Source organism: Megascapheus bottae, chromosome X (genome assembly GCF_031878675.1).
Source record: "Megascapheus bottae isolate mThoBot1 chromosome X, mThoBot2.hap1, whole genome shotgun sequence".
Taxonomy (NCBI): Eukaryota; Metazoa; Chordata; class Mammalia; order Rodentia; family Geomyidae; genus Megascapheus; species Megascapheus bottae.
This window is the reverse complement of record NC_143547.1, coordinates 75,372,589-75,387,597: the sequence shown is the minus strand read 5'-3', so window position 1 is coordinate 75,387,597 and position 15,009 is coordinate 75,372,589. Positions and strand designations below refer to the sequence as shown.

Here is a 15,009-nt window from a genome sequence, read left to right as displayed (position 1 = left end):
AAATCCCAATGGCATTCTTTCAAGAAATAGAAGAGGCAATCCAAAACTTCATATGGAATAATAAAAGACCCCGTATAGCAAAAACACTTCTTAGCAGAAAGAACAGCGCTGGAGGAATTTCAATTCCAAACTTTAGACTCTATTACAGGGCTATAATTATCAAAACAGCTTGGTACTGGCACAAGAACAAGCCTGAAGACCAATGGAATAGAACTGAGGACCCAGATATTAAACCACAGACCTATGGCCACTTAATCTTTGACAAGGGAGCCAAAAATATAGAATGGAAGAAAGACAGCCTCTTCAACAAGTGGTGCTGGCAGAACTGGTTAAGCACATGCAGAAAACTAAAGTTGGATCCTTCTTTGTCACTAGAATTAACTCCAAATGGATCAAAGACCTGGAGGTAAAAGCTGACACACTGAAAACTTTACAGGAAGGAATAGGAGATACACTAGGCCGCCTTGGCACAGGTCGAAACTTTCTTAATAAGGACCAAGAATCACAGCATATCAGAGAAAGGCTGGATAAGTGGGACTGCATTAAACCGCGGAGCTTTTGTATGGCAAAGGACATAGCTAGTAAACTAAGTAGGAAGCCTACAGAGTGGGAGAAGATCTTCACCAACCATACAACAGACAAAGGCCTCATATCTAAAATTTATCAACTGCTCAAAAAATTGAATCATTCCTAAACTAATCTCCAAAGTAACAACCATCCCATTAAAAAATGGGCCAAAGACTTAAAGAGAGTCTTCTCTTAAGATGAAACATAATGGCCTATAGACACATGAAGAAATGCTCAACATTTCTGGTCATAAAAGAAATGCAAATCAAAACAACTCTAATATTCCACCTCACTCCAGTTACAATGGCCAGGATCAAGAAAACTAATAACAACAGATGCTGGAGGGGATATGGCCAGGAGGGATCACTACTACACTGTTGGTGGGAGTGCAAACTCGTTCAACCACTATGGAAAGCAGTGTGGCAGTGCTTCAAAAGGCTAAACATAGAACTCCCCTATGACCCAACAATACCACTACTTGGCATTTACCCAATCATCCAGAAACAAAGACATACTAAATCCACCAGCACAACAATGTTCATTGCAGCACTATTTACCAAAGCAAAGATATGGAACCAACCCAGATGTCCCTCAGTTGATGAGTGGATCAACAAGATGTGGTATTTGTACACAATGGAATTCTATGCTGCTGTCAGAAAGAATGACATTGCCCCATTTGTTAGGAAATGGAAAGAGTTAGAAAAGATCATTTTAAGTGAAGTAAGCCAGACTCAAAGGAACTTAGGCTCAGTGGTTCCCCTCATTTGTCATAATCAGTAGAAACCTTGGGCTCTCCTAGCCGAGATTTGCAATAGAGCAAAACCTTGAAACAAAAGGCCATATAGTAGGACGCTAAATGAAAGGATCTCTAGGATATAGATACATAAGCCATATAATGAGTGATTGTTGTTCTTGAGGTACTATGTTATCTCTCATCTCTTTTGCTGTCCCTTGGTTGTCTCACATTGTTACAGTATCTCACTTTGTTACCTGATATATCGGATATATTTGTATTAGATTATTTGAAATTGGATAGGGAAGGGGGGAAAACAAGATGAGGGGTGGGACTAGGGGAGGGAAATGGGGACCAAGACATGTGAAAAGTTATCAATGTATGGGAATTAATGCACCATCTATCTGGCAAATATCATATAACCCTTCTATTAATTACAATAAAAAATATATGAAGAAAAACTCCCTTAAAGTGTCAATTGTATATCCAATTATTCTTGACACAGTTTTTCTCTGGCCCTATAGAAAATGTGCTGCCTTTTTATTTCCAAAATATCCTATGATTATTTCATTGTCTTATACATTAAAGAAAATTCAAGTTTTTATTTGATTCATTATGATGTGGATTCAGGCTTTAATATTGGGTGCATACATAGAATCTAGGTCTTGAGATACAAGACAGAGACAAAGTACTGCCCTGGAACTTCATTAATTTTTTCCCAATTTATAACTTGATTAAGAAGGAGTAGGAGTAAGTGAAGTCAGTATTAGAAATACTCAAAGTAGACAGAGGATTAATAGTAGAATTGTATATGTAAGAAGGAAAACCGACCAGAAATCACAGAGATAATCACAAAGATGACATAATACTGATAGTGGAGACTCTTCAAGATGAGGCTTAATGCATACAATTAACATGATAAAAAGCGCTAAAAGATTAGACTTCCATCATAAATATTTATATCTTGCAATTTCTATCATGATTATTCTGCATTAAGTGTATATGAGCCTCTGGGCCTTTCCATATTTCTACAAGGAATTCACTCTGATTAAGTAAATTACTGCTCCCATTTGAAAAATTGTAGCTTTCAGAATGTGCATTAGTCCTGCTCGGGGCAGGGGGGGGGGATGTATATTGCTTGCAACCAGATGCTGCACAGTGTTGTGGCACCTAAAAAGTAGTTTCAGAGAACTCAAAAATATGCTTCATTAAAAACTCTGGATTTTAGTGCCTCTCACAATGGCCAACTTGTGTTAGCTATGAGAGAATTGTTAGAAAACCCAGTTAGGGGTTGTTTTTAAGTAAGACTCTTGTTTATTTTTCCCTAGTCCAATGCAAGTAAAGGTAGAACAAGGAATATAAGAATCTTTAAGAACTGACAAATAGATATTATTTCCTTCCTAGTCACAGAGTCTTGAACTGGTAAAAGGGTGAACTTGTAAAGGAAATTTTACTTACATAGCTTGGACTTTTACTAATTAAATACGGGTAAAATTATACATGACAAGCTGCTTAGTCTTTTCAAAGGTCATTGTGGGGCAAGAAAGGGACAACCAAGAAAAACCCCTTGTTTCTGAATCTTGAAATTCATTTCACTAAGCATCATCTTGTATGGTCCTATGCACATACATATTGAGCTATTCTGGACATAGTCTAATGAAGAGAACAATGGAGTCTGTTTCTTTGAGTCTGACTTACTTAATTCACCATTAGAAACAAATCTAAAAGCAAAAGATGATGCTGGGGATGTGGCCAGAAGGAATACTACAACACTATTGGTGGACGTATAAACTTGTTCAACCACTCTGGAGAGCAGGATGGAGGTTCATCAAAAAACTAAACATAGAGCTCCCCTATGACCTAGAAATCTCACTTCTGAACATTTACCCAAGTGCCCACAAACAAAGCCATACTAAAGTTAACACAATCACTTCATTGCAGCATTATTTACTGTAGCTATGATATGGGGCCAACACAGATGCCTCTCAGTAGATAAATGGATCAAGAAGATATTGTATATATACACAATGTAATTCTATGCTTCCATTAGAAAGAATGATATTGCACCATTCATAAGGAAATGGAAAGAATCATACACCCAAAATTTGAGAGCTATGATTGCCTTATATTTCCTTTATTGTACAAGCTAATTTAATTTGTATTTTCACTCTCTGAAAATACACAGTACTACTAGACATAGATTTATATTGGGTTCTTTCTACACAATGGGCCCATTGGCATTTCATATGTTATGATTGCCAATTAAATATGAGTAGCTATTCCAGAGGTGCATCCTGGGACAGATTGAAAGTGAGTTTGTGTAACTCACAAGAAATATATTCCTCATTGATGGCATATAGGAAGGTGGTTGATTCTTGAGGGTTAATTTTATGACCTGCTACCTTGCCAAAGTTTCAAATCAGCTCAAGCATCTTGGGAGTAGAATCAATAGGGTTCTTTAAATATAGAATCATGTCATCTGCAAAGAGGGAAAGTTTCACTTCCTCTTTCCCTATTTGGATCCCCTTTGTGCTTGCTTCTTGCCTTATTGCTCTGGCTAGAAATTCTAATACTATGTTAAAGAGGAGTGCAGCGAGTGGGCATCCTTGTCTTATTCCTGATTTTATAGGGAATGGCTTTAGCTTTTTGCCATTAAGTATAATGCTAGCTGTGGGTTTGTCATACACAGCCTTTATTATACTGAGGAATGTTCCATGCATTCTTAGTTTCTCCAGAGCTTTTAGTATAAAAGGGTGTTGTATCTTGGCAAATGCATTTTCTGCATCTATTGAAAAAATCATGTTATTCTTGTCCTTGCTCTTGTTTATGTGATGAATTATAATAATTGACTTGCATATATTGAACCAGCTTTGGATTAGGTCTTCTTGGTTCAGTGTAGGTGTATTAATATTGGCTAGAAATTCATCCATCTCTTCTAGATTCTCAAATTTGTTGGCAACATGGCTTGAAAATGATGCTCTGGATCTTGGTAATTTCTGTCGTGATATTTCCATTCTCATCCATGATTTTGTTTATTTGGGTATGTTCCCTTCTCTTTTTTGTAAGATTTGCTACAAGTCTGTCAATTATTGTTTTTTTTTCAAAGAACCAACTCCTTGTTTTGTTAATTCTTTTTATTCTGTTTCTTAAAATACTTTTTATTTTCTTTAATGCCATTTTTTTTCTTTATTATGTTGTGAATTCCATGAATTATAACCATTCAGGACTGTTTTTTTCCCCGCCATATTAGGTAAGATTACTATAACCAAGTAAGTTTAAATAGACATTATTTTCAATGTTCTCTGACTACCATAATTTTAACTTAGGTTCTGTGTATTGTCAGTGTTGGTATATTCAGGAATAGATAATATAATTTATGAGACAAGCTTCAGACCCAAAAGTCTTACTTTGAGTCCTATGTCTGTCGGCAAGCCAACCTATAAAAACCTTGAGTCCACAACCATGAAGGACTATTATATAACACACCCTGCTTACGTCACAGGGTTGCTGTATGAATCAATTAAGTCAATCTATGTAGAATTCTTTTGATGACTATAAAGTACTTAGAATGGACAATTACAGAGCAGCCAATAAAGGTGGCCACCAAAATCAAATACCCAGAAGCTTTTAAATGAGCAAGCTTAAATGTGGCCAGGTAAGCAAACAAAGCTATATATAGTACATGGTATGTTTCTAGCCTACTCTACTGAGTCTAATCTTTGGGAAGATTTAATTTATTGTAAGGGAGAAAAAAACCTATTAATATATGTTAGTGTCTATACAAACAAGATGCAACCATTTATTCAGCAGTGAGAGGGCTTTCCCCCTGAGAAGAGTGCATTCTTTAATAGAACTATATTTGAGTAAGAACTCCATACAAATAGCATACCTTAACACAGAAGAGCAAGGAAGAAATATTTTACATTACATTGAACTTTCAGGTGATTTGACCTCCAACCAAATACCTGTGTGTGTGTGTGTTCTTTTTAATATCTATTATAGATGTTACAGTCAGTTCTATATCAGTTCTAGATATACCATCAATCACAGTTTTCACATGTAGTCACGTGAAGCACACCTGTTTGCAGGGAGACACAATGTCATCTGTTTCAGAGGAGCTGGAGTGACTGAATTACTGCCTGCTTTTCAATGTTTCAACCAACCATTCCATTGCCTCATCAAGGCCAGTGCCTTTGGTTGCTGACGTTTTGAATATCTGCCATTTCCGATCCTTCAAGGCATATAACCCAAGAGAATTTGCCATCTCTGAGGGTGTCATAGCCTGCTCCATGTCCTGCTTATTTGCAAACACCACTAAAATGGCTTTTCTCAACTCTTCCTCCTCCAACATGGCAACTAATTCTGACTTGGAAATGCCAATTCTGTCCCTGTCACAGATGTCTACCACGTAAATGACATCATTTGTGTTTGAATAATAACACCTCCAGTATGGCCTGATACTTGTCTGTCCTCCTAGGTCCCAGACTTGGAATTTAAGTTTTTGTATATTACTGTCTCTACATTAAATCCGATAGTAGGGATAGTAGTAACGACTTCTCCAACCTGTAATCAGTATAAAATTGTGGGTTTTCCAGCACCATCTGATCCCAAAATCAAAACTCTCATTTCCCGGGTTCCAAAGAGACTTGAAAAACTACTTGAGAAAAAGCCACCCATGGTGAAGCGCCTGTCCGCCCTCGCCTATCCTCACAGACAGGTCTGGGCTAGGCAGTGACTCGATTCCAGGCCCCGGCTCCACCTCCGCTTGCCTGGGTCTCCTCGCCAGTCCGGCCTGCCTGCAACTTCTTTGTTGATTCTTTCTATAGTTTTTTGAACTCCAGTTCATTTAATTCTGCTTTGATTTTAATAATTTGCTTCCTTCTACAGGAACTGGGATTGATTTGTTGCTCTTTTTCCAAGATTTTAAGGTGAGCCATTAAATTTTTGGTTTGTGATGTTTCCAATTTGTTAATGTAGTCACTCACAGCTATAAATTGTCCGCTGAGAACTGTTTTTGCTGTGTCCCAAAGGAGCTGGTATTTTGTGTGCTCCTTTCTGTTAAATTTCTGTTCTGATCTCCTTGATGATCCACTGGTGATTCAACAATGTGTTGTTCAATCTCCATGAGTTACAGAGTTTTGTTGGTGGAGATTGGTGTTCAGTTCCAATTTGATGCCCTTGTGGTTTTAGATAATGAAGGGAATAATTTCAGTGTTTCTGAATCTGCACAGGTTTGTTTTATGCCCTAAAATATGGTCTATTTTGGAAAATGTTCTATGTGCTGCTGAAAAAAAATGTATATTCTGATGTTCCTAGATGGAATAATCTGCAGATGTCTGTTATATCCTGTTGGTCTATACAATTGTTCAATTCTGAGGCTTCTCTGTTGAGTTTTTGCCTGATTGATCTCTCCATAGGTGAGAGTGGTGTGTTAAAGTCATCAACAATCACTGTGTTTGGATCTATGTGTGGTTTTAGTGAAAGTAAAGTTTGCTTGATGAAGTTCAGTGTTCCTGGATTAGGTGTACAGATATTTAGGATGGTTATATCTTCCTGGAGGAGAGATGCATTAATTAGTATGTAATAACCATCTTTGTCTCTTCTCACTAATTTTAGTTTGAAGTCTATTTTATCTGATATGAGGATGGCAACTCCAGTCTGTTTATGGGGGCTGTTAGCTTGACAGATTTTATTCCAAACTCTCACTTTCAAAATATGTTTGGTTTTGGGGGCAAGATATGTCTCTTGAAGACAACAGATCGATGTATCTTGCTTTTTGATCCAACTAGACAGTCTATGCTGTTTAATTGGAGAGTTAAGACCATTGATATTGAGGGTTCGGATTGAAAAATATTTACTAGTTCCTACCAGCTTTTAAAAGTTTATTTAGGGCCTGTGGCTTGTCAGTTCTTGCAGTACATAGCTGGTTTGATTTTTAGGTGCCAGTTCTTTGTCAGTACCACGTTTGTGTTGATTTTCAATGTGTATAACATCTTTGAGAATTTTCTGTAATTCTGGTTTGTCTCTACCTAATGTTGCAACTTTTCCTTGGAATGGAAGGCTTTTATTGTTCCCTCAGTTATGAATGAGAACTTAGCTGGGTACAGTTATTTCTCTTTAGGGTATGACATACATCCTTCCAAGATCTTGCTTGTATCGTTTCTGCAGAGAAATCTGTGGTTATTCTGAATGATTTTCTCTGTAGGCTATTGTTGTCTTCTCCCTGGCCACTTTTAGGATCCTTTCCTTGGTCTCTATTGATTCTGTACAGATTATAATGTGGCAGTGGGATGACCTTTTCTATTCTGGTCTGTTTGGGGTCCTAAAAGCTTCTTGTATCTGGATGAGCCTGCCCTTCTGGATATTTGGGGAGTTCTCTGAGGTGATTCCCTGAAGTGTATTTTCAATTCCATTGACCTCTTTCTCCATGCCCTCCTCAATACTGATTAGTCTTAAATTATGCTTCTTCATTGTATCTTGGAGCTCCTGAAGTGATCTCTCTTATTACCTAGATTTGGTTTGACTTATTTTCTGTAGTTTCTCTATAATATCTAGATTATCTTTAATTCCGGAGACTCTCTCCTGCATTGTCTAAATTGCTATCAATACTTTCTACTTTATTTTTCCTCTCCCTTACATTGAATTGGTCATTTTTGATGCCTTGCATCTCTTGTTTTAGATTTTGTATGGACTTCTTTACCTCCTTGATTTGATTTGATTGGTCTCTTTGAAGTCCTTTAGCTCAGCAGCTTTAGTCTCATTGGACATATGTTGGAGTTCAGCTTTTTTTTGTGGATTCTATGAATTCATCCATTTTTATTTGCTTGGCTTCCTCACATTCATGTATATCACTCTGTATGTTTTCACATTTTTCGTTGATCATGTTTACCAATTGCATTTGTTTAGCATTTGGAAAACTCTCCTCTAGGTTTGCCATTGATTGCTTTATTGCCTGTTTATGTTAGGTGGGAGGTTTGCCATTTTTCTTAAATTTCTTGTTCTGCCCATATGAAAATGGGAGCAAAAGTAATACCATATAAGATTACAATTTTAAGATATAACCAACCTAGAGCTATATAGCTGCCCAGACTACAGAAGTTCACAATTTTATTTTTTTTAATTAATAGAAGTGTTTCATTATATTCGCCAGACAGAAGGTGCATTACTTCACAAACATTGATAGCCCTTCTCATTTTTTGTCCCCATTTCCCTCCCCCAACCCTCACCCCTTATCTTGTTTCCCCCCTTTCCCATCCTATTTCAGTTAAATAAACATATATACAATATACCAGATAACAAGCAAAATAATGTAACAATATGAGATAACCAAGGGACAACAAAAGAGATGAGAAATAATATAGTACATCAAGAAAAACAATCACACATTATATGGCTCTTGTTTTCATATCCTGGAGGTCCTTTCATTTAGCCTCATCCTATATAGCATTTTGTATATAGGTTTTGCCCTATTGTAAACTTCTGCTAGGAGAGTCCAAGGTTTATACTAATTCTGACAAATGAGGGAAACCATTGAGCCTATGTTTCTTTGCGTCTGGCTTACTTCACTTAATATGATTTTTTTTCTGTCTTTCCATTTCCTTACAAATGGAGTGATGTCATTCTTTCTGATGGCAGCATAGAACTCCATTGTGTATAAATGCCACATTTTGTTGATCCAATCATCTACTGAGGGGCATCTGGGTTGGCAGAAGTTCACAATTTTGGGCTGGTATTATCCTTCTTTCTCTCCTTGTGTGTATAGACAAATCTAACACCAACATTGAACACAGTTTTATGATCAAAAAACCCACAATCCAATCTTTATGTTATTAAAGTCACTCTGGACCTACAGTATAATTTAATACATACATACACAGACTTGGTCTACAACAGTCAACTGTGGATCCATGCATTATAAGAATTGAAAAAGGAACAAAGAACCAGAGACAGTAAAATAGTATGAAAGACAAGAAGGGAAATAAGAAAAGAGTAATTTAGGAGTATAATAATAGTATAGTAATGAAGGAAAGGGACAGAGTGTGGATAACTGACCTAAAGTAATAAAGGGAAAATAATTTGAATAGAAAATTCAGGGAAAAAATAAGATAAAGCTTCTAAAAATAAAAAGAGTAATAAAATGAATATATAAAGAAAAGGGAAAAGTATATATGAGAGATCAACGATAAAATGAAAAAAAGGGTGACACCTCACATTTGTGAGTTCTTAAACAAGAAATACTAAGATTAAGAACTAACAGATTAAAAAGCAGGGGACTGTATCAATAGAAATATAATTTGTAACAAGTCTGTATACAACGCTGGCACTATGTTTCTAGGAATGACAATGACAGAAGGAAAGAGAAAAGAAAGAAGAAAAAAGTATTATTAAAAAAATAACATTTTTTTAAAAAGAGGTAAAAAGTGAGATGGACGTAAATGTCAAAAAAGAAAAAAAATGACAAGTAAAAATTCAAATGAAAATAGTAAAATTTGAAAAAATTAAGATTAAAAAAACGGTATTCTTCAGGTTTTGGGGGGATGGCAGGGTTGGTGGGAACTTGTGTCTCCGCTAAATTCAGGATCCAAACACTTAAAGAAGCCTTTTGGTTTAAATGGTTTTTCCAATCAGTTTGTTTGACTGGGCAGAAAAAGTTCTGCCTCATAGATTTGATTTGAGGACTGTGACAGTTCGCTCAGGTTAATTTACTGGCAGGGTGGTGAGCTTTATGAGTCCTGCAGAAGAAAGTTGACTATTTTCAGTAGCTTGAGCTTTAGCCAGTTCAGCAGAGGGTCTGGGGTGGAGCAACCTCTGGTTTTGTTTAGCAGGAGAGTGGCCTCGCCCAGGGGAAGGAACTTCTGCTAGCTCAGGGACGACATCCAGCTAAGCTTCCTCTGGGAAAAACCTTTGTCCTTTTGAATGATGGTGCCGCCAGCACTTCTCAGGCTCCAGCTGGTATGGCAGGGTCTTTGCCAGCAGTCAAGATGGCGCTGCTGTTGGCTGGTGAAGGAGGGGCTATCTTCCCACTGCAGTTGTGTGAGCAGAAGTGAAGTGTTTTTAATGAGGTACTCATAAATCCCTTGGCTGTCTGAGTCTGTGAAGCTGGCAGGTCCGTGCCACGGATAGGTGATGGGCTTGCGGCTGGGTGAGGCTCTGTCTGTAGCCAGCAGGTCTGCGCTGCTGAAGAGCATTGTCCAATCAGGTACTGGAGGGAGGCTTTGTTTCCGCAGCTGCTAATTTGGGGAGCAGCTGGCGCTGTGGCTGCCAATGGTGTGGGCTCCTAACTTTCTTCTTGAGCTGGATGCCTGGCTTTTTCCTCTCTGACTGAGATCTCTGTGGTGCTAGGGCTTTCTGATTGAGAGCTCAGAAAGACTCACCCTGAATGGCCGCCATCTTCCCAAGGTAGCTGTAACATTATTTTCTGTACAACTAAAGATATTTAAAGTAATTAAATTAATATTGTAGTATTTAACTTCTGTCTTTTAAAATCTTTTTCACTGACCCTAGGTTTAAGTCTAGGTTATAAAACTAGAAATAAAATGGGAGAAAAATGATGGAGGGGGTAATAATGTTTGACAAGAAATGTACTCACTACCTTATGTATGTAATCCTTTTATGCATCATTTTGACAATAAAATTAAATTTCAAAAATGTTTTAAAAACTAGAATTTGAGACAAGTGTGTTACTATAATTTGTTGCCATAAATTGAAATCTATTTAACAAGTTTGTTGAATTTTAGCTTATAAGGCCATACATTTATTAGCTATAGAGTAATAAAACTACGTTAACTTCCAAATTCAGATACATGCATTGAATAGCTTCTACACCTGTAATTACCTCATTGTTTTCTTATTCTCTTCTCCATTAATGACATCTACTCTGCTAGCTTTCCAAAGATAACATCTTATTCCTATGAACCAAGTTACTTAATTTTTCTGGGTTCCTTCACTAGATCTAAACATAGGACGTAATCAAGATTAGAACAGTTCAGATAGGATCATCATAAAGACAACCACCCAACACATTCACACAGGAAACAATTTTCTGATAAATAACAGGATACTTTGAACTTATGCAAACCTCAGCCTCAAAAAGAATGAGAAAGAATAGCTTCAAAGAAAATGGTTAAGAAGGAAGATGGCGCCGAGACAATAGGGACGCTGCCTAGCTATCTCTCACAAAAAGAGAGAACCAAGGAGTCCCACGAGCCAACTACCTTAAGAAATCCACAACAACAAACTCAAAAAGCAACGGAGAAGAACTCAAATCAGAAAAGAAATCCAGATAAAGCTTACATCCAACTTTCTCAAAGAATTCGGACCCCTCCCCCACCTCTCGCGGCCAGCTCCAAGCCGGAAAAGCAGCGAACTGCGGAAGCAGCAGAACCCAACACGGAACCAGAACAGCAAGCAGCGGAACCCAGAGACAGAACACAGGTGGCTGCAGAGACCCGAGGGGAGTGAAAGACTCCCCAACACCGTGGAGCACCCACAGAGGGACGCAGAGGCATGAGGAATACAGCGCGTCCCCAAACACATCGGGAAAGCAGAGCGGTGCCAAGAAATAGAACTTAACTCAGACCCCAACACCCCGCCCAAGAAAGACTGGCGGGAGCACAGGGGGAAGGAATTTAGAATCCTGTCCCTCCCCTCAACAGCCCCCTACCTCAGGCCATTGACTGGAGATTGACAGGCAGGCTACCTAAGACCCAGCACTCCACCAAGGGAGGCGGGGCTGTCCCAAGTAGCACCCGCCCAATGGGCTCAACCCCCAGCCCTTTGACTGGAGACTGACAAGTCTTCTCTGAGGAAGAAACAAAAATGGCCTATAGACACATGAAGAAATGCTCAACATCTCTGGTCATAAAAGAAATGCAAATCAAAACAACTCTAAGATTCCACCTCACTCCAGTTAGAATGGCCAGGATCAGGAAAACGAATAATAACAGATGCTGGAGGGGATGTGGCCAGGCAGGATCAGTACTACACTGTTGGTGGGAGTGCAAACTCATTCAACCACTATGGAAAGCAGTGTGGCAGTGCCTCAAAAGGCTAAACATAGAACTCCCCTATGACCCAGCAATTCCACTACTTGGCATTTACCCAACCATCCAAAATCTAGGGCACACTAAATCCACTAGCACAACAATGTTCATTGCAGCACTATTCACTATAGCAAAGATATAGAACCAACCTAGATGTCCCTCAGTTGATGAGTGGATCAAGAAGTTGTGGTATTTGTACACAATGCAATTCTATGCTGCTGTCAGAAAGAATGACATCGCCCCATTTGATAGGAAATGGAAAATTTTAGAAAAAATCATATTAAGTGAAGTAAGCCAGACTCAAAGGAACTTAGGCTCAATGGTTTCCCTCATTTGTCATAATCAGTAGAAACCTTGGGCTCTACTAGCAGAGTTCTGCAATACAGCAAAATCTTGATACATAAGGCCATATAGTATGAAGCTAATTGAAAGGACCTCCAGGATATGGAAACAAAAGCCATATAACAAACGATTGTTGTCCTTAATGTACTATGTTGTCTCTCATCTCCTTTGCTGTCCCTTGGGTATCTCATATTGTTACAGTATCGCACTTTGTTATCTGATATATTGAATTTATTTGTATTTAGTTATTTGAAATTTGATAGGGAAAGGGGGAAAACCAAGACGGGTGGGGGTGGAGGGTAATGGGTACCAAGACATGTGAAAAGTTATCAATGTATGGGAATTAATGCACCATCTATCTGGCAAATATCATGTATCCCTTTTATTAATTACAATAAAAAATTTTAAAAAAGTTAATGGTTATATATCCAATAGCAAGTATGTATGAATTGTACAATGTATGAAGACAGCAAATTAGACTTTAGGATCTTCAAAATTCAATACTGTTCCTAGGGTTAAAATTGATATTTATTTACTTAATGATGTATGTATGTATTTATTTTGGTGCTGGTACTTGGGCTTTAACGCAAGGCCTCTCACTCTTCCTTAGCTTTTTCACTCAACATTCGCACTCTACCACGTTTTTTTGCTAGTTAAGAGATAAGACTTTACTTGCCCAGGCTGACTCCAAATTGTAATACTCAGTACTATACAATTACGATTGTGAGCCATAGGCAGCCATCAAGATTGGGTATTTTTTATAGTAAACCATTAGTGAAAAGATTCATCCTCCAAAGTCATTCTTTTACATGTTCAGTTCCACAGGAGAGCTTTGCACAAAAGTCCTATGCATGCATAGTACAATCCAGGCCTGTAGTATCTACTTATTGAGGTCTTGCTTAGGAACTCATAGTGTTTAGCTACATTGTTGACCTTGGAATAAACAAGAAAACTTTAAATTAATGTTTCCCTTTTGCTTTCTTCACATCTTTCACTCAAGTTGGTTATGGTGTATCAAGTTCATTCATTTCCCCATTTATAAGCTGTTATTAAATCTAGCTGTCAAAAATCAATAACCTTGGGCTTCAAAGTTTCTGAAGGAAAAGTATTTTTGTAGATATTAAAGGCCAGGCTTTTTATAAAGAGTAATTAAAGTACTGGATGAAATCCAATCATCTATAATAATTCCACAATATAATTTGAGTGTCTTTCTTAGAGGAGCTAGTAAACAATTTTAAGGAGAAAAAGATGCTGGGGTATGGGTGTTGCTATGAGGAAAAAACTCTTAATAAAATCCATTTGACAAGAGAAGTGATATAATCTAATCATGTATGATTTTTTCTCACCCATGAAAGTGATGATTGCATAATTAACATAGGCATATAAATGTAATTTGACTAAAAATAATGCTCATTCACTTAATAAATATTGAATGTATACTTTACTCTTAACAGTAGTGACAACATCAGCAAAATAGTCATTGTACATGTCTGATGGTGTTAATTACAATGGAACAAAATTTAAAAGTGTAGAAAGGAAGAAATGAAAGGAACTTCTATACTAGATCATGTATAAGATTAATGAAGGCCTGACTGTTGACATGATATTTGTCCTGTTTCTATTCTTTTTTTTGCCAGTCCTGTGCTTGAGCTCAGGGCCTGAGCACTGTCCTTGGACTTTCTCAAGGCTAGAGCTCTACCACTTGAGCCTCAGCACCACTTCCAGCTTTTTTCTATGCATGTGGTACCAAGGAATCGAACCCGGGTCGTCATGCATGCTAGGCAAGCACTTTAACCACTAGGCCAAACTCCCGGCCCTGTTTCTCTTCTTATTTTAAAATTAAAATTGAATTCTTTGATATCTAGAATTTAGATAAACTGTAGTAACTTCTGGCATACACAACAGAAAGCAACTAAATGTTTTGAGGTAAACTGAAACACCAGTCAAATGTTGTTCACTATTTAGGGTTCTTTGTAGAACCACAGAAAGGGTGGGAGAAAGGGTAAACTAATACAGCAGTGATACACACTAGATACTATGTTAAAAATGGAGTATATAACTTGGGTGGAGGGGAAAACTGGGAGAAAATGAGTGATGGTGTGACACTGTTCAAAAGAAGTGTACTCAATACCTAAGTTATGTAACTATAATCCCTCTATATATCATCATTACAGTAAAACTGAAAAACAGTAGAGGTGGCTCTGTACACCACCTCTATAATAACAACAAAGTAAATAATTAAAAAATAAAAAGTTCAAATGATAATGTTTTGCTTGATACACTGAATAAACATTTGTACAACAAAGTGTTCTGTATAATTGTGGT

At 37.6% G+C, this 15,009-nt stretch overlaps 1 pseudogene; it reads right to left on the bottom strand.

Moving 5' to 3' along the window:
• Positions 1 to 5,381: 5,381 nt before the first annotated feature.
• LOC150041362 (ADP-ribosylation factor-like protein 1 pseudogene) lies at positions 5,382 to 5,977 on the bottom strand (annotated as a pseudogene).
• Positions 5,978 to 15,009: the final 9,032 nt, after the last annotated feature.